This window comes from Hemiscyllium ocellatum, chromosome 44, assembly GCF_020745735.1.
Source record: "Hemiscyllium ocellatum isolate sHemOce1 chromosome 44, sHemOce1.pat.X.cur, whole genome shotgun sequence".
NCBI lineage: Eukaryota > Metazoa > Chordata > Chondrichthyes > Orectolobiformes > Hemiscylliidae > Hemiscyllium > Hemiscyllium ocellatum.
Window position 1 is genome coordinate 10,398,684 of NC_083444.1, and position 27,500 is coordinate 10,426,183.

The following is a 27,500-nucleotide window of genomic DNA, read 5'->3' on the forward strand; positions in this document are numbered from 1 at the left end:
CCCGTGTCTCAATCCCCTCGTATCTCTCTCCCCGTGTCTCAATCCCCTCGTATTCCTCTCCCCGTGTCTCAATCCCCTCGTAACTCTCTCTCTGTGTCTCAATCCCCTCGTATCTCTCTCCCCTGGTGTCTCAATCCCCTCGTACCTCTCTCCCCGTGTCTCAATCCCTCGTATCTCTCTCCCCGTGTCTCAATCCCTTCGTATCTCTCTCCCTAAATCTCAATACCCTCGTATCTCTCCCACTAAGCCTCAATTCCCTCATATCTCTCCCCACTGTCTCAATTCCCTCGTATCTCGCCCCCCGGTGTCTCAGTCCCTTCGTAACTCTCTCCCGAGTCTCAATCCCCTCGTATCTCTCTCCCCGTGTCTCAATCCCCTCGATCTCTCTCCCGGTGTCTCATTCCCCTCGTATCTCTCTCCCCCTGCCTCAATTCCCTCGTATCTCTCTCCCCGTGCCTCAATCCCCTCGTATCTCTCTCGTTAAGTGTCAATTCCCTCGTATCTCTCTCCCCGTGCCTCATTCCCCTCGTATCTCTCTCCCCCTGCCTCAATTCCCTCGTATCTCTCTCCCCCTGTCTCAATCCCCTCGTAACTCTCTCCCGGTGTCTCAATCCCCTCGTATTCCTTTCCCCGTGTCTCAATCCCCTCGTAACTCTCTCCCTGTGTCTCAATCCCCGCGTATCTCTCTCCCCGTGTCTCAATCCCCTCGTATCTCTCTCCCCGTGTCTCAATCCCCTCGTAACTCTCTCCCGGTGTCTCAATCCCTTCGTATCTCTCTCCCTGTGTCTCAATCCCCTCGTATCTCTCCCCGGTGTCTCAATCCCCGCGTATCTCTCTCCCCGTGTCTCAATCCCCTCGTATCTCTCTCCCCGTGTCTCAATCCCCTCGTAACTCTCTCCCGGTGTCTCAATCCCTTCGTATCTCTCTCCCTGTGTCTCAATCCCCTCGTATCTCTCTCCCTATGTCTCTATCACTCGTATCTCTCTCTCCGTGTCTCAATCCCCTCGTAACTCTCTCCCTGTGTCTCAATCCCCTCGTATCTCTTTCCCGGAGTCTCAATCCCCTCGTATCTCTCTCCCCGTGTCTCAATCCCCTCGTAACTCTCTCCCTGTGTCTCAATCACCTCGTATCTCTCTCCCCGAGTCTCAATCCCCTCGTATCTCTTTCCCGGAGTCTCAATCCCCTCGTATCTCTCTCCCGTGTCTCAATCCCCTCGTAACTCTCTCCCTGTGTCTCAATCACCTCGTATCTCTCTCCCCGAGTCTCAATCCCCTCGTATCTCTCTCCCTGGTGTCTCTATCAACTCGTATCTCTCTCCCTGTGTCTCAATCCCCTCGTATCTCTCTCCCCTTGTGTCTCTATCAACTCGTATCTCTCTCCCTGTGACTCAATCCCCTTGTATCTCTCTCCCTGTGTCTCAATCCCCTCGCATCTCTCTCCCCGTGTCTCAATCCCCACGTAACTCTCTCCCGGTGTCTCAATCCCCTCGTATCTCTCTCCCGGAGTCTCAATCCCCTCGTATCTCTCTCCCCGTGTCTCAATCCCCTCGTAACTCTCTCCTGGTCTCTCAATCCCCTCGTATCTCTCTCCCCGTGTCTCAATCCCCTCGTATCTCTCCCCCCGTGGCTCAATCCCCTCATATCTCTCTCCCCATGTCTCAATCCCCTCGTAACTCTCTCCCCGTGTGTTAATACCGTTGTATTCCTCTCCCCATGTCTCAATCCCCTCGTAACTCTCTCCCGGTGCCTCAATCCCCTTGTATCTCTCTCCCCGTGTCTCAATCCCCTGGTGGCTTTCTCCCCCAGTGTCTCAATCCCCTCGCATCTCTCTCCCCATGCCTCAATTCCCTCGTATCTCTCCCCCGTGTCTCAATCCCCTCGTATCTCTCTCCCGGAGTCTCAATCCTCTCGTATCTCTCTCTCCGTGTGTTAATACCGTCGTATTCCTCTCCCCATGTCTCAATCCCCTCGTAACTCTCTCCCGGTGTCTCAATCCCCTCGTATCTCTCTCCCCCAGAGTCTCAATCCCCTCGTATCTCTCTCCCCCAGCGTCTCAATCCCCTCGTAACTCTCTCCCTGTGTCTCAATCCCCTCGTATTCCTCTCCCCGTGTCTTAATCCCCTCGTATCTCTCTCCCCGTGTCTCAATCCCCTCGTAACTCTCTCCCGGTGTCTCAATCCCCTCGTATCTCTCCCCGAGTCTCAATCCCCTCGTATCTCTCTCCCCTGGTGTCTCTATCAACTCGTATCTCTCTCCGTGTGTCTCAATTCCTTCGTGTCTCTCTCCCCGTGTCTCACTCCCCTCGTATCTCTCTCCCCGTGCCTCAATCCCCTCGTATCTCTCTCGTTAAGTGTCAATCCCCTCGTATCTCTCCCCCGGTGTCTCAATCCCCTCGTGTCTCTCTCCCCGTGTCTCAATCCCTCGTATCTCTCTCCCCTGGTGTCTCTATCAACTCGTATCTCTCTCCCGGTGTCTCAGTCCCCTCGTATCTCTCTCCCTGTGACTCAATCCCCTCGTATCTCTCTCCCCTGGTGTCTCTATCAACTCGTATCTCTCTCCCTGTGTCTCAATCCCCTCGTATCTCTCTCCCGGAGTCTCAATCCCCTCGTATCTCTCTTCCCTGGTGTCTCTATCAACTCGTATCTCTCTCCCTGTGTCTCAATCACCTCGTATCTCTCTCCCCGTGCCTCAATCCCCTAGTATCTCTCTCCCCGTGCCTCAATCCCTTGTATCTCTCTCCCCGTGTCTCAATCCCCTGGTAGCTTTCTCCCCCAGTGTCTCAATCCCCTCGCATCTCTCTCCCCATGCCTCAATTCCCTCGTATCTCTCTCCCCGTGCCTCAATTCCCTCGTATCTCTCCTCCCGTGTCTCAATCCCCACATATCTCTCCCTTCGTGTCTCAATCCCCTTGTATCTCTCTCCCAGAGTCTCAATCCCCTCGTATCTCTCTCCCTGTGTCTCAATCCCCTCGTATTCCTCTCCCCGTGTCTTAATCCCCTCGTATCTCTCTCCCCAGCGTCTCAATCCCCTCGTAACTCTCTCCCTGTGTCTCAATCCCCTCGTATCTCTCTCCCCGTGTCTCAATCCCCTCGTATCTCTCTCCCGGAGTCTCAATCCCTTCGTATCTCTCTACCCCAGCATCACAATTCCCTCGTATCTCTCTCCCTGTGCCTCAATCCCCTCGTATCTCTCTTGTTAAGTGTCAATCCCCTCGTATCTCTCCCCCGGTGTCTCAATCCCCTCGTGTCTCTCTCGCCCTGTCTCAATCCCCTCGTAACTCTCTCCCTAAATCTCAATCCCCTCGTATCTCTCTCCCTGTGTCTCAATCCCCTCGTATCTCTCTCCCCGTGTCTCAATCCCCTCGTAACTCTCTCCCTGTGTCTCAATCCCCGCGTATCTCTCTCCCCGTGTCTCAATCCCCTCGTATCTCTCTCCCGTGTCTCAATCCCCTCGTAACTCTCTCCCGGTGTCTCAATCCCTTCGTATCTCTCTCCCTGTGTCTCAATCCCCTCGTATCTCTCCCCGGTGTCTCAATCCCCTCGTAACTCTCTCCCTGTGTCTCAATCACCTCGTATCTCTCTCCCCGTGTCTCAATCCCCTCGTAACTCTCTCCCTGTGTCTCAATCCCCGCGTATCTCTCTCCCCGTGTCTCAATCCCCTCGTATCTCTCTCCCGTGTCTCAATCCCCTCGTAACTCTCTCCCGGTGTCTCAATCCCTTCGTATCTCTCTCCCTGTGTCTCAATCCCCTCGTATCTCTCCCCCGGTGTCTCAATCCCCGCGTATCTCTCTCCCCGTGTCTCAATCCCCTCGTATCTCTCTCCCCGTGTCTCAATCCCCTCGTAACTCTCTCCCGGTGTCTCAATCCCTTCGTATCTCTCTCCCTGTGTCTCAATCCCCTCGTATCTCTCTCCCTATGTCTCTATCACTCGTATCTCTCTCTCCGTGTCTCAATCCCCTCGTAACTCTCTCCCTGTGTCTCAATCCCCTCGTATCTCTTTCCCGGAGTCTCAATCCCCTCGTATCTCTCTCCCGTGTCTCAATCCCCTCGTAACTCTCTCCCTGTGTCTCAATCACCTCGTATCTCTCTCCCCGAGTCTCAATCCCCTCGTATCTCTTTCCCGGAGTCTCAATCCCCTCGTATCTCTCTCCCCGTGTCTCAATCCCCTCGTAACTCTCTCCCTGTGTCTCAATCACCTCGTATCTCTCTCCCCGAGTCTCAATCCCCTCGTATCTCTCTCCCCTGGTGTCTCTATCAACTCGTATCTCTCTCCCTGTGTCTCAATCCCCTCGTATCTCTCTCCCCTTGTGTCTCTATCAACTCGTATCTCTCTCCCTGTGACTCAATCCCCTTGTATCTCTCTCCCTGTGTCTCAATCCCCTCGCATCTCTCTCCCCGTGTCTCAATCCCCACGTAACTCTCTCCCGGTGTCTCAATCCCCTCGTATCTCTCTCCCGGAGTCTCAATCCCCTCGTATCTCTCTCCCCGTGTCTCAATCCCCTCGTAACTCTCTCCTGGTCTCTCAATCCCCTCGTATCTCTCTCCCCGTGTCTCAATCCCCTCGTATCTCTCCCCCCGTGGCTCAATCCCCTCATATCTCTCTCCCCATGTCTCAATCCCCTCGTAACTCTCTCCCCGTGTGTTAATACCGTTGTATTCCTCTCCCCATGTCTCAATCCCCTCGTAACTCTCTCCCGGTGCCTCAATCCCCTTGTATCTCTCTCCCCGTGTCTCAATCCCCTGGTGGCTTTCTCCCCCAGTGTCTCAATCCCCTCGCATCTCTCTCCCCATGCCTCAATTCCCTCGTATCTCTCCCCCCGTGTCTCAATCCCCTCGTATCTCTCTCCCGGAGTCTCAATCCTCTCGTATCTCTCTCTCCGTGTGTTAATACCGTCGTATTCCTCTCCCCATGTCTCAATCCCCTCGTAACTCTCTCCCGGTGTCTCAATCCCCTCGTATCTCTCTCCCCCAGAGTCTCAATCCCCTCGTATCTCTCTCCCCCAGCGTCTCAATCCCCTCGTAACTCTCTCCCTGTGTCTCAATCCCCTCGTATTCCTCTCCCCGTGTCTTAATCCCCTCGTATCTCTCTCCCCCAGCGTCTCAATCCCCTCGTAACTCTCTCCCGGTGTCTCAATCCCCTCGTATCTCTCCCCGAGTCTCAATCCCCTCGTATCTCTCTCCCCTGGTGTCTCTATCAACTCGTATCTCTCTCCGTGTGTCTCAATTCCTTCGTGTCTCTCTCCCCGTGTCTCACTCCCCTCGTATCTCTCTCCCCGTGCCTCAATCCCCTCGTATCTCTCTCGTTAAGTGTCAATCCCCTCGTATCTCTCCCCCGGTGTCTCAATCCCCTCGTGTCTCTCTCCCCGAGTCTCAATCCCCTCGTATCTCTCTCCCCTGGTGTCTCTATCAACTCGTATCTCTCTCCCGGTGTCTCAGTCCCCTCGTATCTCTCTCCCTGTGACTCAATCCCCTCGTATCTCTCTCCCCTGGTGTCTCTATCAACTCGTATCTCTCTCCCTGTGTCTCAATCCCCTCGTATCTCTCTCCCGGAGTCTCAATCCCCTCGTATCTCTCTTCCCTGGTGTCTCTATCAACTCGTATCTCTCTCCCTGTGTCTCAATCACCTCGTATCTCTCTCCCCGTGCCTCAATCCCCTAGTATCTCTCTCCCCGTGCCTCAATCCCCTTGTATCTCTCTCCCCGTGTCTCAATCCCCTGGTAGCTTTCTCCCCCAGTGTCTCAATCCCCTCGCATCTCTCTCCCCATGCCTCAATTCCCTCGTATCTCTCTCCCCGTGCCTCAATTCCCTCGTATCTCTCCTCCCGTGTCTCAATCCCCACATATCTCTCCCTCCGTGTCTCAATCCCCTTGTATCTCTCTCCCAGAGTCTCAATCCCCTCGTATCTCTCTCCCTGTGTCTCAATCCCCTCGTATTCCTCTCCCCGTGTCTTAATCCCCTCGTATCTCTCTCCCCCAGCGTCTCAATCCCCTCGTAACTCTCTCCCTGTGTCTCAATCCCCTCGTATCTCTCTCCCCGTGTCTCAATCCCCTCGTATCTCTCTCCCGGAGTCTCAATCCCTTCGTATCTCTCTACCCCAGCATCACAATTCCCTCGTATCTCTCTCCCTGTGCCTCAATCCCCTCGTATCTCTCTTGTTAAGTGTCAATCCCCTCGTATCTCTCCCCCGGTGTCTCAATCCCCTCGTGTCTCTCTCGCCCTGTCTCAATCCCCTCGTAACTCTCTCCCTAAATCTCAATCCCCTCGTATCTCTCTCCCTGTGTCTCAATCCCCTCGTATCGCTCTCCCGGTGTCTCAATCCCCACGTATCTCTCTCTCGGAGTCTCAATCCCTTCGTATCTCTCTCCCTGTGTCTCAATCCCCTCGTATCTCTCTCCCCTGGTGTCTCTATCAACTCGTATCTCTGTCCCTGTGTCTCAATCCCCTCGTATCTCTCTCCCCGTGCCTCAATCCCCTCGTATCTCTCTCGTTAAGTGTCAATCCCCTCGTATCTCTCTCCCTGTGTCTCAATCCCCTCGTATCTCTCTCCCCGTGTCTCAATCTCCTCGTAACTCTCTCCCTGTGTCTCAATCCCCTCGTATCTCTCCCCCGGTGTCTCAATCCCCTCGTGTCTCTCTCCCCGTGTCTCAATCTCCTCGTAACTCTCTCCCTGTGTCTCAATCCCCTCGTATCTCTCTCCCCGAGTCTCAATCCCCTCGTATCTCTCTCCCCTGGTGTCTCAATCCCCTCGTATCTCTCTCCCGGAGTCTCAATCCCTTCGTATCTCTCTCCCTGTGTCTCAATCCCCTCGTATCTCTCTCCCCTGGTGTCTCTATCAACTCGTATCTCTCTCCCTGTGACTCAATCCCCTTGTATCTCTCTCCCCGTGTCTCAATCCCCTCGTAACTCTCTCCCCGTGTCTCAATCCCCTTGTATCTCTCTCCCTGTGTCTCAATCCCCTCGTAACTCTCTCCCCGTGTCTCAATCCCCTCGTATCTCTCTCCCTGTGTCTCAATCCCCTCGTATCTCTCTCCCTGTGTCTCAATCCCCTCGTATCTCTCTCCCCGTGCCTCAATCCCCTTGTATCTCTCTCCCCGTGTCTCAATCCCCTGGTAGCTTTCTCCCCCAGTGTCTCAATCCCCTCGTATCTCTCCCCCATGTGTCTCAACCTTCTCGTATCTCTCTCCCGGTGTCTCAATCCCCTCATATCTCTCTCCCCGAGTCTCAATCCCTTCCTATCTCTCTCCCCCAGTATCTCATTCCCCAGTATTCCTCTCCCCGTGTCTCAATCCCCTCATATCTCTCTCCCCATGTCTCAATCCCCTCGTAACTCTCTCCCCGTGCCTCAATCCCCTTGTATCTCTCTCCCCGTGTCTCAATCCCCTGGTAGCTTTCTCCCCCAGTGTCTCAATCCCCTCGCATCTCTCTCCCCATGCCTCAATTCCCTCGTATCTCTCTCCCCGTGCCTCAATTCCCTCGTATCTCTCTCCCCGTGTCTCAATCCCCTCGTATCTCTCTCCCAGAGTCTCAATCCCCTCGTATCTCTCTCCCGGAGTCTCAATCCTCTCGTATCTCTCTCTCCATGTCTCAATACCGTCGTATTCCTCTCCCCATGTCTCAATCCCCTTGTATCTCTCTCCCTGTGTCTCAATCCCCTCGTATCTCTCTCCCCGTGTCTCAATCCCCTCGTATTCCTCTCCCTGTGTCTCAATCCCCTCGTATCTCTCTTCCAGAGTCTCAATCCCCTCGTATCTCTCTCCCCGTGTCTCAATCCCCTCGTATCTCTCTCCCCGTGTCCCAATTCCCTCGTATTCCTCTCCCCGTGTCTCAATCCCCTCGTAACTCTCTCCCCGTGTCCCAATTCCCTCGTATTCCTCTCCCCGTGTCTCAATCCCCTCGTATCTCTCTCCCCGTGTCTCAATCCCCTCGTATTCCTCTCCCTGTGTCTCAATCCCCTCGTATCTCTCTTCCAGAGTCTCAATCCCTTCGTATCTCTCTCCCCCAGTGTCTCAATCCCCTCGTAACTCTCTCCCTGTGTCTCAATCCCCTCGTATTCCTCTCCCCGTGTCTTAATCCCCTCGTATCTCTCTCCCCCAGCGTCTCAATCGCCTCGTATCTCTCTCCCAGAGTCTCAATCGCTTCATATCTCCCTCCCCCCCGTGCCTCTATCCCCTTGTATCTCTCTCCCCGTGCCTCAATCCCCTCGTATCTCTCTTGTTAAGTGTCAATCCCCGCGTATATCTCCCCCGGTGTCTCAATCCCCTCGTGTCTCTCTCCTTGTCTCAATCCCCTCGTATCTCTCTCCCCGAGTCTCAATCCCCTCGTATCTCTCTCCGTGTCTCAATCCCCTCGTATCTCTCTCCCCGAGTCTCAATCCCCTCGTATCTCTCTCGTTAAGTGTCAATCCCCTCGTATCTCTCCCCCGGTGTCTCAATCCCCTCGTGTCTCTCTCCCCGAGTCTCAATCCCCTCGTATCTCTCTCCCCTGGTGTCTCTATCAACTCGTATCTCTCTCCCCGTGTCTCAATCCCCTCGTATCTCTCTCCCCGTGTCTCAATCCCCTCGTATCTCTCTCCCCGTGTCTCAATCCCTTCGTATCTCTCTCCCTAAATCTCAATGCCCTCGTATCTCTCCCCCTAAGCCTCAATCCCCTCGTATCTCTCTCCCCGTGTCTCAATCCCCTCGTAACTCTCTCCCCGTGTTTCAATCCCCTTTTATCTCTCTCCCCGTACCTCAATTCCCTCGTATCTCTCTCCCCGAGCCTCAATCCCCTCGTATCTCTCTTGTTAAGTGTCAATCCCCTCGTATCTCTCTCCCCGAGTCTCAATCCCCTCGTATCTCTCTCCCCTGGTGTCTCAATCCCCTCGTATCTCTCCCCCCGTGTCTCAATCCCCTCGTATCTCTCGCCCCATGTCTCAATCCCCTCAGAACTCTCCCCCCGTGTCTCAATCCCCTTGTATTCCTCTCCCCGTGTCTCAATCCCCTCGTATCTCTCCCCCCGTGTCTCAATTCCCTTGTATTCCTCTCCCCGTGTCTCAATCCCCTCGTATCTCTCCCCCCGTGTCTCAATTCCCTTGTATTCCTCTCCCCGTGTCTCATTCCCCTCGTATCTCTCCCCCGTGTCTCAATTCCCTTGTATTCCCCTCCCCGTGTCTCAATCCCCGCGTATCTCTCCCCCGTGTCTCAATCCCATCATATCTCTCTCCCCGAGACTCAATCCCCTCGTATCTCTCTCCCTGTGTCTCAATCCCCTCATATCTCTCTCCCCACCGTCTCTCAAACCCCTCGTATCTCTCTCCCCGTGTCTCAATCCCCTCGTATCTCTCCCCCGTGTCTCAATCCCCTCGTATCTCTCTCCCTGTGTCTCAATCCCCTCGTATCTCTCTCCCTGTGACTCAATCCACTCGTATCTCTCTCCCTGTGTCTCAATCCCCTCGCATCTCTCTCCCCTTGTCTCAATCCCCTCGTAACTCTCTCCCGGAGTCTCAATCCCCTCGTATCTCTCTCCCCGTGTCTCAATCCCCTCGTATCTCTCTCCCCGTGTCTCAAACCCCTCGTATCTCTCTCCCAGAGTCTCAATCCCCGCGTAACTCTCTCCCTGTGTCTCAATCCCCTCGTATCTCTCTCCCGGTGTCTCAATCCCTTCGTATCTCTCTCCCCGTGTCTCAATCCCCTCGTAACTCTCTCCCCGTGTCTCTATCCCCTCACATCTCTCTCCCCATCCCTCAATTCCCTCGTATCTCTCTCCCCGAGCCTCAATCCCCTCGTATCTCTCTTGTTAAGTGTCAATCCCCTCGTATCTCTCCCCCGGTGTCTCAATCCCCTCGTGTCTCTCTCGGCCTGTCTCAATCACCTCGTAACTCTCTCCCTGAGTCTCAATCCCCTCGTATCTCTCCCCCCGTGTCTCAATTCCCTTGTATTCCTCTCCCCGTGTCTCAATCCCCTCGTATCTCTCCCCCCGTTTCTCAATTCCCTTGTATTCCTCTCCCCGTGTCTCAATCCCCTCGTAACTCTCTCTCTGTGTCTCAATCTCCTCGTATCTCTCACCCCATGTCTCAATCCCCTCAGAACTCTCCCCCCGTGTCGCAATTCCCTTGTATTCCTCTCCCCGTGTCTCAATCCCCTCGTATCTCTCCCCCCGTGTCTCAATTCCCTTGTATTCCTCTCCCGTGTCTCAATCCCCTCGTATCTCTCCCCCCATGTCTCAATCCCCTTGTATTCCTCTCCCCGTGTCTCAATCCCCTCGTATCTCTCCCCCGTGTCTCAATTCCCTTGTATTCCTCTCCCCGTGTCTCAATCCCCTCGTATCTCTCCCCCCCGTGTCTCAATTCCCTTGTATTCCTCTCCCGGTGTCTCAATCCCCTCGTATCTCTCTCCCTGTGTCTCAATCCCCACGCATCTCTCTCCCCGTGTCTCAATCCCCTCGTAACTCTCTCCCGGTGTCTCTATCAACTCGTATCTCTCTCCCTGTGTCTCAATCCTCTCGTTTCTCTCTCCCTGTGTCTCAATCCCCACGCATCTCTCTCCCCGTGTCTCAATCCCCTCGTAACTATCTCCCGGTGTCTCTATCAACTCGTATCTCTCTCCCCGTGTCTCAATCTCCTCGTATCTCTCTCCCCGTGTCTCAATCTCCTCGTATCTCTCTCCCTGTGTCTCAATCCCCTCGTATCTCTCTCCCCGTGTCTCAATCCCCTCGTAACTCTCTCCCGGTGTCTCTATCAACTCGTATCTCTCTCCCTGTGTCTCAATCCCCTCGTTTCTCTCTCCCTGTGACTCAATGCCCTCGTATCTCTCTCCCGGAGTCTCAATCCCCTCGTATCTCTCTCCCCGTGTCTCAATCCCCTCGTAACTCTCCCTCTAAGCCTCAATTCCCTCATATCTCTCCCCCCGTGTCTCAATTCCCTCGTATCTCGCCCCCGGTGTCTCAGTCCCCTCGTAACTCTCTCCCGAGTCTCAATCCCCTCGTATCTCTCTCCCCTGGTGTCTCTAACAACACGTATCTCTCTCCCATGTGTCTCAATCCCCTCGTAACTCTCTCCCGGTGTCTCAATCCCCTCGTATCTCTCCCCCTAAGCCTCAATTCCCTCATATCTCTCCCCCCGTGTCTCAATTCCCTCGTATCTCGCCCCCGGTGTCTCAGTCCCCTCGTAACTCTCTCCCGAGTCTCAATCCCCTCGTATCTCTCTCCCCGTGTCTCAATCCCCTCGTAACTCTCTCCCTATGTCTCAATCCCCTCGTATCTCTCTCCCCGTGTCTCAATCCCCTTGTATTCCTCTCCCCGTGTCTCAATCCCCTCGTAACTCTCTCTCTGTGTCTCAATCCACTCGTATCTCTCTCCCCTGGTGTCTCAATCCCCTCGTATCTCTCCCTCCCGTGTCTCAATCCCCTCGTATCTCTCCCCCGTGTCTCATTTCCCTTGTATTCCTCTCCCCGTGTCTCAATCCCCTCGTATCTCTCCCCCCGTGTCTCAATCCCCTTGTATTTCTCTCCCCGTGTCTCAATCCCCGCGTATCTCTCCCCCCGTGTCTCAATTCCCTTGCATTCCTCTCCCCGTGTCTCAATCAGCTCGTATCTCTCCCCCCGTGTCTCAATTCCCTTGTATTCCTCTCCCGGTGTCTCAATCCCCTCGTATCTCTCTCCCCGAGTCTCAATCCCCACATGTCTCTCCCCCCGTGTCTCATTCCCCTCGTATCTCTCTCCCCGAGTCTCAATCCCGTCGTAACTCTCTCCCGGTGTCTCTATCAACTCGTATCTCTCTCCCCGTGTCTCAATATCCTCGTATCTCTCTCCCCGTGTCTCAATCTCCTCGTATCTCTCTCCCTGTGTCTCAATCTCCTCGTATCTCTCTCCCCGTGTCTCAATCCCCTCGTAACTCTCTCCCCGTGTCTCTATCAACTCGTATCTCTCTCCCCGTGTCTCAATCTCCTCGTATCTCTCTCCCCGTGTCTCAATCTCCTCGTATCTCTCTCCCTGTGTCTCAATCCCCTCGTAACTCTCTCCCGGTGTCTCTATCAACTCGTAACTCTCTCCCTGTGTCTCTATCACCTCGTATCTCTCTCCTTGTGTCTCTATCCCCTCGTATCTCTCTCCCCGAGTCTCAATCCCCTCGTATCTCTCTCCCGGAGTCTCAATCCCTTCGTATCTCTCTCCCTGTGTCTCAATCCCCTCGTATCTCTCTCCCCGTGTCTCAATCCCCTCGTAACTCTCTCCCGGTGTCGCAATCCCCTCGTATCCCTCTCCCCGTGTCTCAATTCCCTCATATTCCTCTCCCCGTGTCTGAATCCCCTCGTTACTGTCTCCCTGTGTCTCAATGCCCTCGTATCTCTCTCCTCTGGTGTCTCTATCAACTCGTATCTCTCTCCCGGAGTCTCAATCCCCTCGCATCTCTCTCCCCGTGTCTCAATCCCCTCGTAACTCTCTCCCGGTGTCTCAATCCCCTCGTATCTCTCTCCCGGAGTCTCAATCCCCTTGTATCTCTCTCTCTGTGTCTCAATCTCCTCGTATCTCTCTCCCCATGTCTCAATCCCCTCAGAACTCTCCCCCCGTGTCTCAATTCCCTTGTATTCCTCTCCCCGTGTCTCAATCCCCTCGTATCTCTCCCCCCGTGTCTCAATTCCCTTGTATTCCTCTCCCCGTGTCTCAATCCCCTCGTATCTCTCCCCCCGTTTCTCAATTCCCTTGTATTCCTCTCCCCGTGTCTCAATCCCCTCATATCTCTCCCCCCGTGTCTCAATCCCCTTGTATTCCTCTCCCCATGTCTCAATCCCCTCGTATCTCTCCCACCGTGTCTCAATTCCCTTGTATTCCTCTCCCGGTGTCTCAATCCCCTCGTATCTCTCTCCCCGAGTCTCAATCCCCACATGTCTCTCCCCGCGTGTCTCATTCCCCTCGTATCTCTCTCCCCGTGTCTCAATCCCCTCGTATCTCTCTCCCTGTGTCTCAATGCCCTCGTATCTCTCTCCCGGAGTCTCATTCCCCTCATATCTCTCTCCCTGTGTCTCAATCCCCACGCATCTCTCTCCCCGTGTCTCAATCCCCTCGTATCTCTCTCCCCGTGTCTCAATCCCCTCGTATCTCTCTCCCCGTGTCTCAATCCCCTCGTATCTCTCTCCCTGTGTCTCAATCCCCACGCATCTCTCTCCCCGTGTCTCAATCCCCTCGTATCTCTCTCCCCGTGTCTCAATCCCCTCGTATCTCTCTCCCTGTGTCTCAATCCCCACGCATCTCTCTCCCCGTGTCTCAATCCCCTCGTATCTCTCTCCCCGTGTCTCAATCCCCTCGTATCTCTCTCCCTGTGTCTCAATCCCCACGCATCTCTCTCCCTGTGTCTCAATCCCCACGCATCTCTCTCCCCGTGTCTCAATCCCCTCGTATCTCTCCCCCCGTGTCTCAATCCCCTTGTATTCCTCTCCCCGTGTCTCAATCCCCTCGTAACTCTCTCTCTGTGTCTCAATCCCCTCGTATCTCTCTCCCCTGGTGTCTCAATCCCCTCGTATCTCTCTCCCCATCTCTCAGTCCCCTCAGAACTCTCCCCCCAGTGTCTCAATCCCCTTGTTATCCTCTCCCCGTGTCTCAATCCCCTCGTATCTCTCCCCCCGTCTCTCAATTCCCTTGTATTCCTCTCCCCGTGTCTCAATCCCCTCGTATCTCTCCCCCCGTGTCTCAATCCCCTTGTATTCCTCTCCCCGTGTCTCAATCCCCTCGTATCTCTCCCCCCGTGTCTCAATTCCCTTGTATTCCTCTCCCCGTGTCTCAATCCCCTCGTATCTCTCCCCCGTGTCTCAATTCCCTTGTATTCCTCTCCCGGTGTCTCAATCCCCTCGTATCTCTCTCCCCGAGTCTCAATCCCCACATGTCTCTCCCCCCGTGTCTCATTCCCTCGTATCTCTCTCCCCGAGTCTCAATCCCCTCGTATCTCTCTCCCCGTGTCTCAATCCCCTCGTATCTCTCTCCCTGTGTCTAAATCCCCACGCATCTCTCTCCCCGTGTCTCAATGCCCTCGTATCTCTCTCCCGGAGTCTCAATCCCCTCGTATCTCTCTCCCCGTGTCTCAATCCCCACGCATCTCTCTCCCCGTGTCTCAATCCCCTCGTAACTCTCTCCGTGTCTCAATCCCCTTGTATCTCTCTCCCCGTGTCACAATCCCCTCGTATCTCTCTCCCGGTGTCTCTATCAACTCGTAACTCACTCCCCGTGTCTCAATCCCCTCGTATCTCTCTCCCCGTGTTTCAATTCCCTCGTATCTCTCTCCCCGTGCCTCAATCCCCTCGTATCTCTCCCCGGTGTCTCAATCCCCTCGTATCTCTCCCCGTGTCTCAATCCCCTCGTATCTTTCTCCCCGTGTCTCAATCCCCTCGTATTCCTCTCCCCGTGTCTCAATCCCCTCGTAACTCTCTCCCCGTGTTTCAATCCCCTTTTATCTCTCTCCCCGTACCTCAATTCCCTCGTATCTCTCTTGTTAAGTGTCATTCCCCTCGTATCTCTCCCCCGGTGTCTCAATCCCCTCGTATCTCTCTCCCCGAGTCTCAATCCCCTCGTATCTCTCTCCCCGAGTCTCAATCCACTCGTATCTCTCTCCCTGTGTCTCAATCCCCTCGCATCTCTCTCCCCTTGTCTCAATCCCCATGTAACTCTCTCCCGGTGTCTCAATCCCCTCGTATCTCTCTCCCGGAGTCTCAATCCCCTCGTATCTCTCTCCCCGTGTCTCAATCCCCTCGTATCTCTCTCCCCATGTCTCAAACCCCTCGTATCTCTCTCCCAGAGTCTCAATCCCCGCGTAACTCTCTCCCTGTGTCTCAATCCCCTCGTATCTCTCTCCCCGTGTCTCAATCCCCTCGTATCTCTCTCCCCGTGTCTCAATCCCTTCGTATCTCTCTCCCTAAATCTCAATGCCCTCGTATCTCTCCCCCTAAGCCTCAATCCCCTCGTATCTCTCTCCCCTGGTGTCTCTATCAACTCGTATCTCTCTCCCCGTGTCTCAATCCCCTCGTAACCCTCTCCCCGTGTTTCAATCCCCTTTTATCTCTCTCCCCGTACCTCAATTCCCTCGTATCTCTCTCCCCGAGCCTCAATCCCCTCGTATCTCTCTTGTTAAGTGTCAATCCCCTCGTATCTCTCTCCCCGTGTCTCAATCCCCTCGTATCTCTCTCCCTGTGTCTAAATCCCCACGCATCTCTCCCCCCGTGTCTCAATGCCCTCGTATCTCTCTCCCGGAGTCTCAATCCCCTCGTATCTCTCTCCCCATGTCTCAATCCCCTCAGAACTCTCCCCCCTGTGTCTCAATCCCCTTGTTATCCTCTCCCCGTGTCTCAATCCCCTCGTATCTCTCCCCCCGTGTCTCAATTCCCTTGTATTCCTCTCCCCGTGTCTCAATCCCCTCGTATCTCTCCCCCCGTGTCTCAATCCCCTTGTATTCCTCTCCCCGTGTCTCAATCCCCTCGTATCTCTCCCCCCGTGTCTCAATTCCCTTGTATTCCTCTCCCCGTGTCTCAATCCCCTCGTATCTCTCCCCCCGTGTCTCAATTCCCTTGTATTCCTCTCCCGGTGTCTCAATCCCCTCGTATCTCTCTCCCCGAGTCTCAATCCCCACATGTCTCTCCCCCCGTGTCTCATTCCCCTCGTATCTCTCTCCCCGTGTCTCAATCCCCTCGTATCTCTCTCCCTGTGTCTAAATCCCCACGCATCTCTCTCCCCGTGTCTCAATGCCCTCGTATCTCTCTCCCGGAGTCTCAATCCCCTCGTATCTCTCTCCCCGTGTCTCAATCCCCACGCATCTCTCTCCTCGTGTCTCAATCCCCTCGTAACTCTCTCCGTGTCTCAATCCCCTTGTATCTCTCTCCCCGTGTCTCAATCCCCTCGTAACTCACTCCCCGTGTCTCAATCCCCTCGTATCTCTCTCCCCGTGCCTCAATCCCCTCGTATCTCTCCCCCGGTGTCTCAATCCCCTCGTATCTCTCCCCGTGTCTCAATCCCCTCGTATCTCTCTCCGTGTCTCAATTCCCTCGTATCTCTCTCCCCGAGCCTCAATCCCCTCGTATCTCTCTTGTTAAGTCTCAATCCCCTCGTATCTCTCTCCCCGAGTCTCAATCCCCTCGTATCTCTCTCCCCGAGTCTCAATCCACTCGTATCTCTCTCCCTGTGTCTCAATCCCCTCGCATCTCTCTCCCCTTGTCTCAATCCCCTCGTAACTCTCTCCCGGTGTCTCAATCCCCTCGTATCTCTCTCCCGGAGTCTCAATCCCCTCGTATCTCTCTCCCCGAGCCTCAATCCCCTCGTATCTCTCTTGTTAAGTGTCAATCCCCTCGTATCTCTCCCCCGGTGTCTCAATCCCCTCGTATCTCTCTCCCCGAGTCTCAATCCACTCGTATCTCTCTCCCTGTGTCTCAATCCCCTCGCATCTCTCTCCCCTTGTCTCAATCCCCTCGTAACTCTCTCCCGGTGTCTCAATCCCCTCGTATCTCTCTCCCGGAGTCTCAATCCCCTCGTATCTCTCTTGTTAAGTGTCAATCCCCTCGTATCTCTCCCCCGGTGTCTCAATCCCCTCGTGTCTCTCTCGGCCTGTCTCAATCCCCTCGTAACTCTCTCCCTGAGTCTCAATCCCCTCGTATCTCTCTCCCCGTGTCTCAATCCCCTCGTATTCCTCTCCCGGTGTCTCAATCCCCTCGTATCTCTCTCCCGGAGTCTCAATCCCCTCGTATCTCTCTCCCCGTGTCTCAATCCCCTCGTATCTCTCTCCCCATGTCTCAAACCCCTCGTATCTCTCTCCCAGAGTCTCAATCCCCACGTAACTCTCTCCCTGTGTCTCAATCCCCTCGTATCTCTCTCCCGGAGTCTCAATCCCTTCGCATCTCTCCCCCCGTGTCTCAATGCCCTCGTATCTCTCTCCCGGAGTCTCAATCCCCTCGTATCTCTCTCCCCATGTCTCAATCCCCTCAGAACTCTCCCCCCTGTGTCTCAATCCCCTTGTTATCCTCTCCCCGTGTCTCAATCCCCTCGTATCTCTCCCCCCGTGTCTCAATTCCCTTGTATTCCTCTCCCCGTGTCTCAATCCCCTCGTATCTCTCCCCCCGTGTCTCAATCCCCTTGTATTCCTCTCCCCGTGTCTCAATCCCCTCGTATCTCTCCCCCCGTGTCTCAATTCCCTTGTATTCCTCTCCCCGTGTCTCAATCCCCTCGTATCTCTCCCCCGTGTCTCAATTCCCTTGTATTCCTCTCCCGGTGTCTCAATCCCCTCGTATCTCTCTCCCCGAGTCTCAATCCCCACATGTCTCTCCCCCCGTGTCTCATTCCCCTCGTATCTCTCTCCCCGAGTCTCAATCCCCTCGTATCTCTCTCCCCGTGTCTCAATCCCCTCGTATCTCTCTCCTTGTGTCTAAATCCCCACGCATCTCTCTCCCCGTGTCTCAATGCCCTCGTATCTCTCTCCCGGAGTCTCAATCCCCTCGTATCTCTCTCCCCGTGTTTCAATCCCCTTTTATCCCTCTCCCTAAGCCTCTATCCCCTCACATCTCTCTCCCCATCCCTCAATTCCCTCGTATCTCTCTCCCCGAGCCTCAATCCCCTCGTATCTCTCTTGTTAAGTGTCAATCCCCTCGTATCTCTCCCCGGTGTCTCAATCCCCTCGTGTCTCTCTCGGCCTGTCTCAATCCCCTCGTAACTCTCTCCCTGAGTCTCAATCCCCTCGTATCTCTCTCCCCGTGTCTCAATCCCCTCGTATTCCTCTCCCCGTGTCTCAATCCCCTCGTATCTCTCCCCCCGTGTCTCAATTCCCTTGTATTCCTCTCCCCGTGTCTCAATCCCCTCGTATCTCTCCCCCCCCGTGTCTCAATTCCCTTGTATTCCTCTCCCGGTGTCTCAATCCCCTCGTATCTCTCTCCCTGTGTCTCAATCCCCACGCATCTCTCTCCCCGTGTCTCAATCCCCTCGTAACTCTCTCCCGGTGTCTCTATCAACTCGTATCTCTCTCCCCGTGTCTCAATCTCCTCGTATCTCTCTCCCCGTGTCTCAATCTCCTCGTATCTCTCTCCCTGTGTCTCAATCCCCTCGTATCTCTCTCCCCGTGTCTCAATCCCCTCGTAACTCACTCCCCGTGTCTCTATCAACTCGTATCTCTCTCCCTGTGTCTCAATCCCCTCGTTTCTCTCTCCCTGTGACTCAATCCCCTCGTATCTCTCTCCCCTTGTCTCAATCCCCTCGTAACTCTCTCCCTGAGTCTCAATCCCCTCGTATCTCTCTCCCCGTGTCTCAATCCCCTCGTATTCCTCTCCCGGTGTCTCAATCCCCTCGTAACTCTCTCCCGAGTCTCAATCCCCTCATATCTCTCTCCCCTGGTGTCTCTAACAACACGTATCTCTCTCCCTGTGTCTCAATCCCCTCGTTTCTCTCTCCCTGTGTCTCAATCCCCTCGTAACTCTCTCCCTATGTCTCAATCCCCTCGTATCTCTCTCCCCGTGTCTCAATCCCCTTGTATTCTTCTCCCCGTGTCTCAATCCCCTCGTAACTCTCTCTCTGTGTCTCAATCTCCTCGTATCTCTCTCCCTGTGTCTCAATCCCCTCGTATCTCTCTCCCCGTGTCTCAATCCCCTCGTAACTCACTCCCGGTGTCTCTATCAACTCGTATCTCTCTCCCTGTGTCTCAATCCCCTCGTTTCTCTCTCCCTGTGACTCAATCCCCTCGTATCTCTCTCCCCGTGTCTCAATCCCCTTGCATCTCTCTCCCCGTGTCTCAATCCCCTCGTAACTCTCTCCCGGTGTCTCAATCCCCTCGTATCTCTCCCCCTAAGCCTCAATTCCCTCATATCTCTCCCCCCGTGTCTCAATTCCCTCGTATCTCGCCCCCGGTGTCTCAGTCCCCTCGTAACTCTCTCCTGAGTCTCAATCCCCTCGTATCTCTCTCCCCTGGTGTCTCTAACAACACGTATCTCTCTCCCATGTGTCTCAATCCCCTCGTATCTCTCTCCCCGTGTTTCAATCCCCTCGTAACTCTCTCCCTATGTCTCAATCCCCTCGTATCTCTCTCCCCGTGTCTCAATCCCCTTGTATTCCTCTCCCCGTGTCTCAATCCCCTCGTAACTCTCTCTCTGTGTCTCAATCCACTCGTATCTCTCTCCCCTGGTGTCTCAATCCCCTCGTATCTCTCCCTCCCGTGTCTCAATCCCCTCGTATCTCTCCCCCCGTGTCTCATTTCCCTTGTACTCCTCTCCCCGTGTCTCAATCCCCTCGTATCTCTCCCCCCGTGTCTCAATCCCCTTGCATTCCTCTCCCCGTGTCTCAATCCCCTCGTATCTCTCCCCCCGTGTCTCAATTCCCTTGTATTCCTCTCCCCGTGTCTCAATCCCCTCGTATCTCTCCCCCGTGTCTCAATTCCCTTGTATTCCTCTCCCGGAGTCTCAATCCCCTCGTATCTCTCTCCCCGAGTCTCAATCCCCACATGTCTCTCCCCCCGTGTCTCATTCCCCTCGTATCTCTCTCCCCGAGTCTCAATCCCGTCGTATCTCTCTCCCCGTGTCTCAATCCCCTCGTATCTCTCTCCCTGTGTCTCAATCCCCACGCATCTCTCTCCTCGTGTCTCAATGCCCTCGTATCTCTCTCCCCGTGTCTCAATCCCCTCGTATCTCTCTCCCCGTGTCTCAATCCCCTCGTAACTCTCTCCCGGTGTCTCTATCAACTCGTATCTCTCCCCCCGTGTCTCAATCCCCTTGTATTCCTCTCCCCGTGTCTCAATCCCCTCGTATCTCTCCCGCCGTGTCTCAATTCCCTTGTATTCCTCTCCCCGTGTCTCAATCAGCTCGTATCTCTCCCCCCGTGTCTCAATTCCCTTGTATTCCTCTCCCGATGTCTCAATCCCCTCGTATCTCTCTCCCCGAGTCTCAATCCCCACATGTCTCTCCCCCCGTGTCTCATTCCCCTCGTATCTCTCACCCCGAGTCTCAATCCCGTCGTATCTCTCTCCCTGTGTCTCAATCCCCACGCATCTCTCTCCCCGTGTCTCAATACCCTCGTATCTCTCTCCCGGAGTCTCAATCCCCTCGTATCTCTCTCCCCGTGTCTCAATCCCGTCGTATCTCTCTCCCCGTGTCTCAATCCCCTCGTAACTCTCTCCCGGTGTCTCTATCAACTCGTATCTCTCTCCCCGTGTCTCAATCTCCTCGTATCTCTCTCCCTGTGTCTCAATCCCCTCGTATCTCTCTCCCCGTGTCTCAATCCCCTCGTAACTCTCTCCCGGTGACTCTATCAACTCGTATCTCTCTCCCCGTGTCTCAATCTCCTCGTATCTCTCTCCCCGTGTCTCAATCTCCTCGTATCTCTCTCCCTGTGTCTCAATCCCCTCGTATCTCTCTCCCCGTGTCTCAATCCCCTCGTAACTCTCTCCCGGTGTCTCTATCAACTCGTATCTCTCCCCCCGTGTCTCAATCCCCTTGTATTCCTCTCCCCGTGTCTCAATCCCCTCGTATCTCTCCCGCAGTGTCTCAATTCCCTTGTATTCCTCTCCCCGTGTCTCAATCAGCTCGTATCTCTCCCCCCGTGTCTCAATTCCCTTGTATTCCTCTCCCGATGTCTCAATCCCCTCGTATCTCTCTCCCCGAGTCTCAATCCCCACATGTCTCTCCCCCCGTGTCTCATTCCCCTCGTATCTCTCACCCCGAGTCTCAATCCCGTCGTATCTCTCTCCCTGTGTCTCAATCCCCACGCATCTCTCTCCCCGTGTCTCAATACCCTCGTATCTCTCTCCCGGAGTCTCAATCCCCTCGTATCTCTCTCCCCGTGTCTCAATCCCGTCGTATCTCTCTCCCCGTGTCTCAATCCCCTCGTAACTCTCTCCCGGTGTCTCTATCAACTCGTATCTCTCTCCCCGTGTCTCAATCTCCTCGTATCTCTCTCCCTGTGTCTCAATCCCCTCGTATCTCTCTCCCCGTGTCTCAATCCCCTCGTAACTCTCTCCCGGTGACTCTATCAACTCGTATCTCTCTCCCCGTGTCTCAATCTCCTCGTATCTCTCTCCCCGTGTCTCAATCTCCTCGTATCTCTCTCCCTGTGTCTCAATCCCCTCGTAACTCTCTCCCGGTGTCTCTATCAACTCGTAACTCTCTCCCTGTGTCTCTATCCCCTCGTATCTCTCTCCCGAGTCTCAATCCCCTCGTATCTCTCTCCCGGAGTCTCAATCCCTTCGTATCTCTCTCCCTGTGTCTCAATCCCCTCGTATCTCTCTCCCCGTGTCTCAATCCCCTCGTAACTCTCTCCCGGTGTCGCAATCCCCTCGTATCTCTCTCCCCGTGTCTCAATCCCCTCATATTCCTCTCCCCATGTCTGAATCCCCTCGTTACTGTCTCCCTGTGTCTCAATGCCCTCGTATCTCTCTCCTCTGGTGTCTATATCAACTCGTATCTCTCTCCCGGAGTCTCAATCCCCTCGCATCTCTCTCCCCGTGTCTCAATCCCCTCGTCACTCTCTCCCGGTGTCTCAATCCCCTCGTATCTCTCTCCCGGAGTCTCAATCCCCTTGTATCTCTCTCTCTGTGTCTCAATCTCCTCGTATCTCTCTCCCCATGTCTCAATCCCCTCAGAACTCTCCCCCCGTGTCTCAATTCCCTTGTATTCCTCTCCCCGTGTCTCAATCCCCTCGTATCTCTCCCCCCGTGTCTCAATTCCCTTGTATTCCTCTCCCCGTGTCTCAGTCCCCTCATATCTCTCCCCGCGTGTCTCAATCCCCTTGTATTCCTCTCCCCGTGTATCAATCCCCTCGTATCTCTCCCACCGTGTCTCAATTCCCTTGTATTCCTCTCCCCGTGTCTCAATCCCCTCGTATCTCTCTCCCCAAGTCTCAATCCCCACATGTCTCTCCCCGCGTGTCTCATTCCCCTCGTATCTCTCTCCCCGTGTCTCAATCCCCTCGTATCTCTCTCCCTGTGTCTCAATCCCCACACATCTCTCTACCCGTGTCTCAATGCCCTCGTATCTCTCTCCCGGAGTCCCAATCCCCTCGTATCTCTCTCCCTGTGTCTCAATCCCCACGCATCTCTCTCCCCGTGTCTCAATCCCCTCGTATCTCTCTCCCCGTGTCTCAATCCCCTCGTATCTCTCTCCCTGTGTCTCAATCCCCACGCATCTCTCTCCCCGTGTCTCAATCCCCTCGTATCTCTCTCCCCGTGTCTCAATCCCCTCGTATCTCTCTCCCTGTGTCACAATCCCCACGCATCTCTCTCCCCGTGTCTCAATCCCCCCGTATCTCTCTCCCCGTGTCTCAATCCCCTCGTATCTCTCTCCCCGTGTCTCAATCTCCTCGTATCTCTCTCCCTGTGTCTCAATCCCCTCGTATCTCTCTCCCCGTGTCTCAATCCCCTCGTATGTCTCTCCCTGTGTCTCAATCCCCACGCATCTCTCTCCCCGTGTCTCAATCCCCTCGTAACTCTCTCCCGGTGTCTCAATCCCTTCGTATCTCTCTCCCTAAATCTCAATACCCTCGTATCTCTCCCCCTAATCCTCAATTCCCTCATATCTCTCCCCCCGTGTCTCAATCCCCTCGGAACTCTCTCCCGAGTCTCAATCCCCTCGTATCTCTCTCCCATGTGTCTCAATCCCCTCGTATCTCTCTCTCCGTGTCTCAATCCCCTCGTATCTCTCTCCCCTGGTGTCTCTATCAACTCGTATCTCTCCCCCCGTCTCTCAATCCCCTTGTATTCCTCTCCCCGTGTCTCAATCCCCTCGTAACTCTCTCTCTGTGTCTCAATCCCCTCGTATCTCTCTCCCCGAGTCTCAATCCCCTCGTATCTCTCTCCCCTGGTGTCTCAATCCCCTCGTATCTCTCTCCCCATGTCTCAATCCCCTCAGAACTCTCCCCCCGTGTCTCAATCCCCTTGTATTCCTCTCCCCGTGTCTCAATCCCCTCGTAACTCTCTCTCTGTGTCTCAATCCCCTCGTATCTCTCTCCCCGAGTCTCAATCCCCTCGTATCTCTCTCCCCTGGTGTCTCAATCCCCTCGTATTTCTCTCCCCATGTCTCAATCCCCACATGTCTCTCCCCGCGTGTCTCATTCCCCTCGTATCTCTCTCCCCGTGTCTCAATCCCCTCGTATCTCTCTCCCCGTGTCTCAATCTCCTCGTATCTCTCTCCCCGAGTCTCAATCCCCACATGTCTCTCCCCGCGTGTCTCATTCCCCTCGTATCTCTCTCCCCGTGTCTCAATCCCCTCGTATCTCTCTCCCTGTGTCTCAATCCCCACACATCTCTCTACTCGTGTCTCAATGCCCTCGTATCTCTCTCCCGGAGTCTCAATCCCCTCGTATCTCTCTCCCTGTGTCTCAATCCCCATGCATCTCTCTCCCCGTGTCTCAATCCACTCGTATCTCTCTCCCCGTGTCTCAATCCCCTCGTATCTCTCTCCCTGTGTCTCAATCCCCACGCATCTCTCTCCCCGTGTCTCAATCCCCTCGTATCTCTCTCCCCGTGTCTCAATCCCCTCGTATCTCTCTCCCTGTGTCTCAATCCCCACGCATCTCTCTCCCCGTGTCTCAATCCCCTCGTATCTCTCTCCCCGTGTCTCAATCCCCTCGTATCTCTCTCCCCGTGTCTCAATCTCCTCGTATCTCTCTCCCTGTGTCTCAATCCCCTCGTATCTCTCTTCCCGTGTCTCAATCCCCTCGTATGTCTCTCCCTGTGTCTCAATCCCCACGCATCTCTCTCCCCGTGTCTCAATCCCCTCGTAACTCTCTCCCGGTGTCTCAATCCCTTCGTATCTCTCTCCCTAAATCTCAATACCCTCGTATCTCTCCCCCTAATCCTCAATTCCCTCATATCTCTCCCCCCGTGTCTCAATCCCCTCGGAACTCTCTCCCGAGTCTCAATCCCCTCGTATCTCTCTCCCATGTGTCTCAATCCCCTCGTATCTCTCTCCCCGTGTCTCAATCCCCTCGTATCTCTCTCCCCTGGTGTCTCTATCAACTCGTATCTCTCCCCCCGTGTCTCAATTCCCTTGTATTCCTCTCCCGGTGTCTCAATCCCCTCGTATCTCTCCCCCCGTCTCTCAATCCCCTTGTATTCCTCTCCCCGTGTCTCAATCCCCTCGTAACTCTCTCCCTATGTCTCAATCCCCTCGTATCTCTCTCTCCGTGTCTCAATCCCCTCGTATCTCTCTCCCCTGGTGTCTCTATCAACTCGTATCTCTCCCCCCGTGTCTCAATTCCCTTGTATTCCTCTCCCGGTGTCTCAATCCCCTCGTATCTCTCCCCCCGTCTCTCAATCCCCTTGTATTCCTCTCCCCGTGTCTCAATCCCCTCGTAACTCTCTCTCTGTGTCTCAATCCCCTCGTATCTCTCTCCCCGTGTCTCAATCCCCTCGTATCTCTCTCCCCTGGTGTCTCAATCCCCTCGTATCTCTCTCCCCATGTCTCAATCCCCTCAGAACTCTCCCCCCGTGTCTCAATCCCCTTGTATTCCTCTCCCCGTGTCTCAATCCCCTCGTAACTCTCTCTCTGTGTCTCAATCCCCTCGTATCTCTCTCCCCGAGTCTCAATCCCCTCGTATCTCTCTCCCCTGGTGTCTCAATCCCCTCGTATCTCTCTCCCCATGTCTCAATCCCCTCAGAACTCTCCCCCCCGTGTCTCAATCCCCTTGTTATCCTCTCCCCGTGTCTCAATCCCCTCGTATCTCTCCCCCCGTGTCTCAATTCCCTTGTATTCCTCTCCCCGTGTCTCAATCCCCTCGTATCTCTCCCCCCGTGTCTCAATCCCCTTGTATTCCTCTCCCCGTGTCTCAATCCCCTCGTATCTCTCCCCCCGTGTCTCAATTCCCTTGTATTCCTCTCCCCGTGTCTCAATCCCCTCGTATCTCTCCCCCCGTGTCTCAATTCCCTTGTATTCCTCTCCCGGTGTCTCAATCCCCTCGTATCTCTCTCCCCGAGTCTCAATCCCCACATGTCTCTCCCCCCGTGTCTCATTCCCCTCGTATCTCTCTCCCCGAGTCTCAATCCCCTCGTATCTCTCTCCCTGTGTCTCAATCCCCACGCATCTCTCTCCCCGTGTCTCAATGCCCTCGTATCTCTCTCCCGGAGTCTCAATCCCCTCGTATCTCTCTCCCCGTGTCTCAATCCCCACGCATCTCTCTCCCCGTGTCTCAATCCCCTCGTAACTCTCTCCCTGTGTCTCAATCCCCTCGTATCTCTCTCCCCGTGTCTCAATCCCCTCGTAACTCTCTCCCGGTGTGTCTATCAACTCGTAACTCTCTCCCCGTGTCTCAATCCCCTCGTATGTCTCTCCATGTGACTCAATCCCCTCGTATCTCTCTCCCGTGACTCAATCCCCTCGTATCTCTCTCCCCGTGTCTCAATCCCTTCGTAACTCTCTCCCTGTGTCTCAATCCCCTCGTTTCTCTCTCCCCGTGTCTCAATCCCCTCGTATCTCTCTCCCCGTGTCTCAATCCCCTCGTATGTCTCTCCCTGTGTCTCAATCCCTGCGTAACTCTCTCCCTGTGTCTCAATCCCCTCGTAACTCTCTCCCGGAGTCTCAATCCCTTCGTATCTCTCTCCCTAAACCTCAATCCCCTCGTATCGCTCCCCCTAAGCCTCAATCCCCTCATATCTCTCCCCCCGTGTCTCAGTTCCCTCGTAACTCTCTCCTGTGTCTCATTCCCCTCGTATCTCTCTCCCCCCGTGTCTCATTCCCCTCGTATCTCTCCCCCAGTGTCTCAACCCCTCGTATCTCTCCCCCAGTGTCTCAATCCCCTCGTATTCCTTTCCCCGTGTCTCAATCCCCTCGTATCTCTCTCCCCGTGTCTCAATCCCCTCGTATCTCTCTCCCCGTGTCTCAATCCCCTCGTATCTCTCTCCCCGTGTATCAATCCTCTCGTATCTCTCCCCCGGTGTCTCAATCCCCTGGTATCTCTCTCCCCGTGTCTCAATCCCCTCGTATCTCTCTCCCCCAGTGTCTCATCCCCTTATATATCTCTCGTTAAGTCTCAATCCCCTCCTATCGCTTTCCCTGTGCCTCAATCCCCTCATATCTCTCTCCCCGAGTCTCAATCCCCTCGTATCGCTCTCCCTGTGTCTCAATCCCCTCACATCTCTCTCCCTGCGTCTCAATCCCCTCGTATCTCTCCCCCAGTGTCTCAATCCCCTCGTATCTCTCTCCCTGTGTCTCAATCCTCTCGCATCTCTCTCCCCGTGTCTCAATCCCCTCGTATCTCTCTCCCCGTGTCTCAATCCCCTCGTATCTCTCCCGGAGTCTCATTCCCCTCGTATCTCTCTCCCCGTGTCTCAATCCCCTCGTATCTCTCTCCCCCCGTGTCTCATTCCCCTCGTATCTCTCCCCCTCCCGTGTCTCATTCCCCTCGTATCTCTCTCCCCGTGTCTCATTCCCCTCGTATCTCTCTCCCCCCGTGTCTCATTCCCCTCGTATCTCTCCCCCTCCCGTGTCTCATTCCCCTCGTATCTCTCCCCCTCCCGTGTCTCAATCCCCTCATATCTCTCTCCCGGAGTCTCAATCCCTTCGTATCTCTCTCCCTAAGCCTCAATCCCCTCATATCTCTCTCCCCTCGTGTCTCAGTTCCCTCGTATCTCTCTCCTTGTGTCTCAATCCCCTCGTATCTCTCTCCCTGTGTCTCAATCCCCTCGTATCTCTCTCCCTGTGTCTCAATCCCCTCGTATCTCTCTCCCGGTGTCTCAATCTTCTCGTATCTCTCTCCCTGTATCCCAATCCCCTCCTATGTCTCCCCCTTGTGTCTCTGTCCCTGAAATTTCCTCCTTCCTTTCTCTCTCTCTCTCTCTCTCTCTCTCTCTCTCCCCTTCAGTTTCTGATCTTATGCCCATTCTGTCCCCCTTGTTGCTTTTGGGTTATTCTCTCCAATTCAAGAACAATAAATAAAACCAAAAGTAATCCTCTGTCTTCCTCTCTATTAATGTGCTCTGTGCGCCTCGAGGAATATTCTCTCTGTCACTGCTACAAGAAGCAATTTGTTTGTTTGCACTTGGGACTCGCCCCGAGACGGTGATCGATGCTGCCTCTGAAGCTGAGACCGAAGACTGAAGCACGGTGAAAACTTTGTTAGATTTTCATCGTCAAAGACGTGACGTTCACTCGGGGATGGGAGGGGTTTCCCGGCCAGGAGACGGTTGTCTCCCTGTTCCAAGGAGGAAGTGACAGTGGGATTTTTACGCATCCCAGCCTGATTTGAGGCCCTCTCCCCACTATTGTCCACTTCTAAGTCGGCCATCTTGTCACCATCTCGATTTGAGGTGGCATGCGTTTGACGCCCCCTACTTCCCATCCAATCTCTCCAGACGTCACGTCAACGTCGGTGTCCAATGGGATGAAGGCTTTAATGAAGATGGTTGTGGGAGTTGGAGGTCAGTCACCTCAGCTCCAGGACATCGCTGCAGGAGTCCCTCAGGGGAGTGTCCCAGAACCACGTTCAGCCGCTCCATCCATGACCTTCCCTCCAACGTGAGGTCAGTTGTGGCTGTGTTTGTGAACGATTGCCCAGTGGTTCAGCACCACTCACCACTGCTCAGATCCTGAAGC

The 27,500-nt window shown here is 54.6% G+C and overlaps 1 protein-coding gene across 1 annotated transcript in view; it reads left to right on the forward strand.

Annotated features, from left to right (window-relative positions):
- The window catches only part of plod3 (procollagen-lysine, 2-oxoglutarate 5-dioxygenase 3), a 141,355-nt gene that overhangs the window by 25,509 nt on the left and 88,346 nt on the right, over window positions 1-27,500 (forward strand). The gene's annotated exons all lie outside the window — the stretch shown is intronic.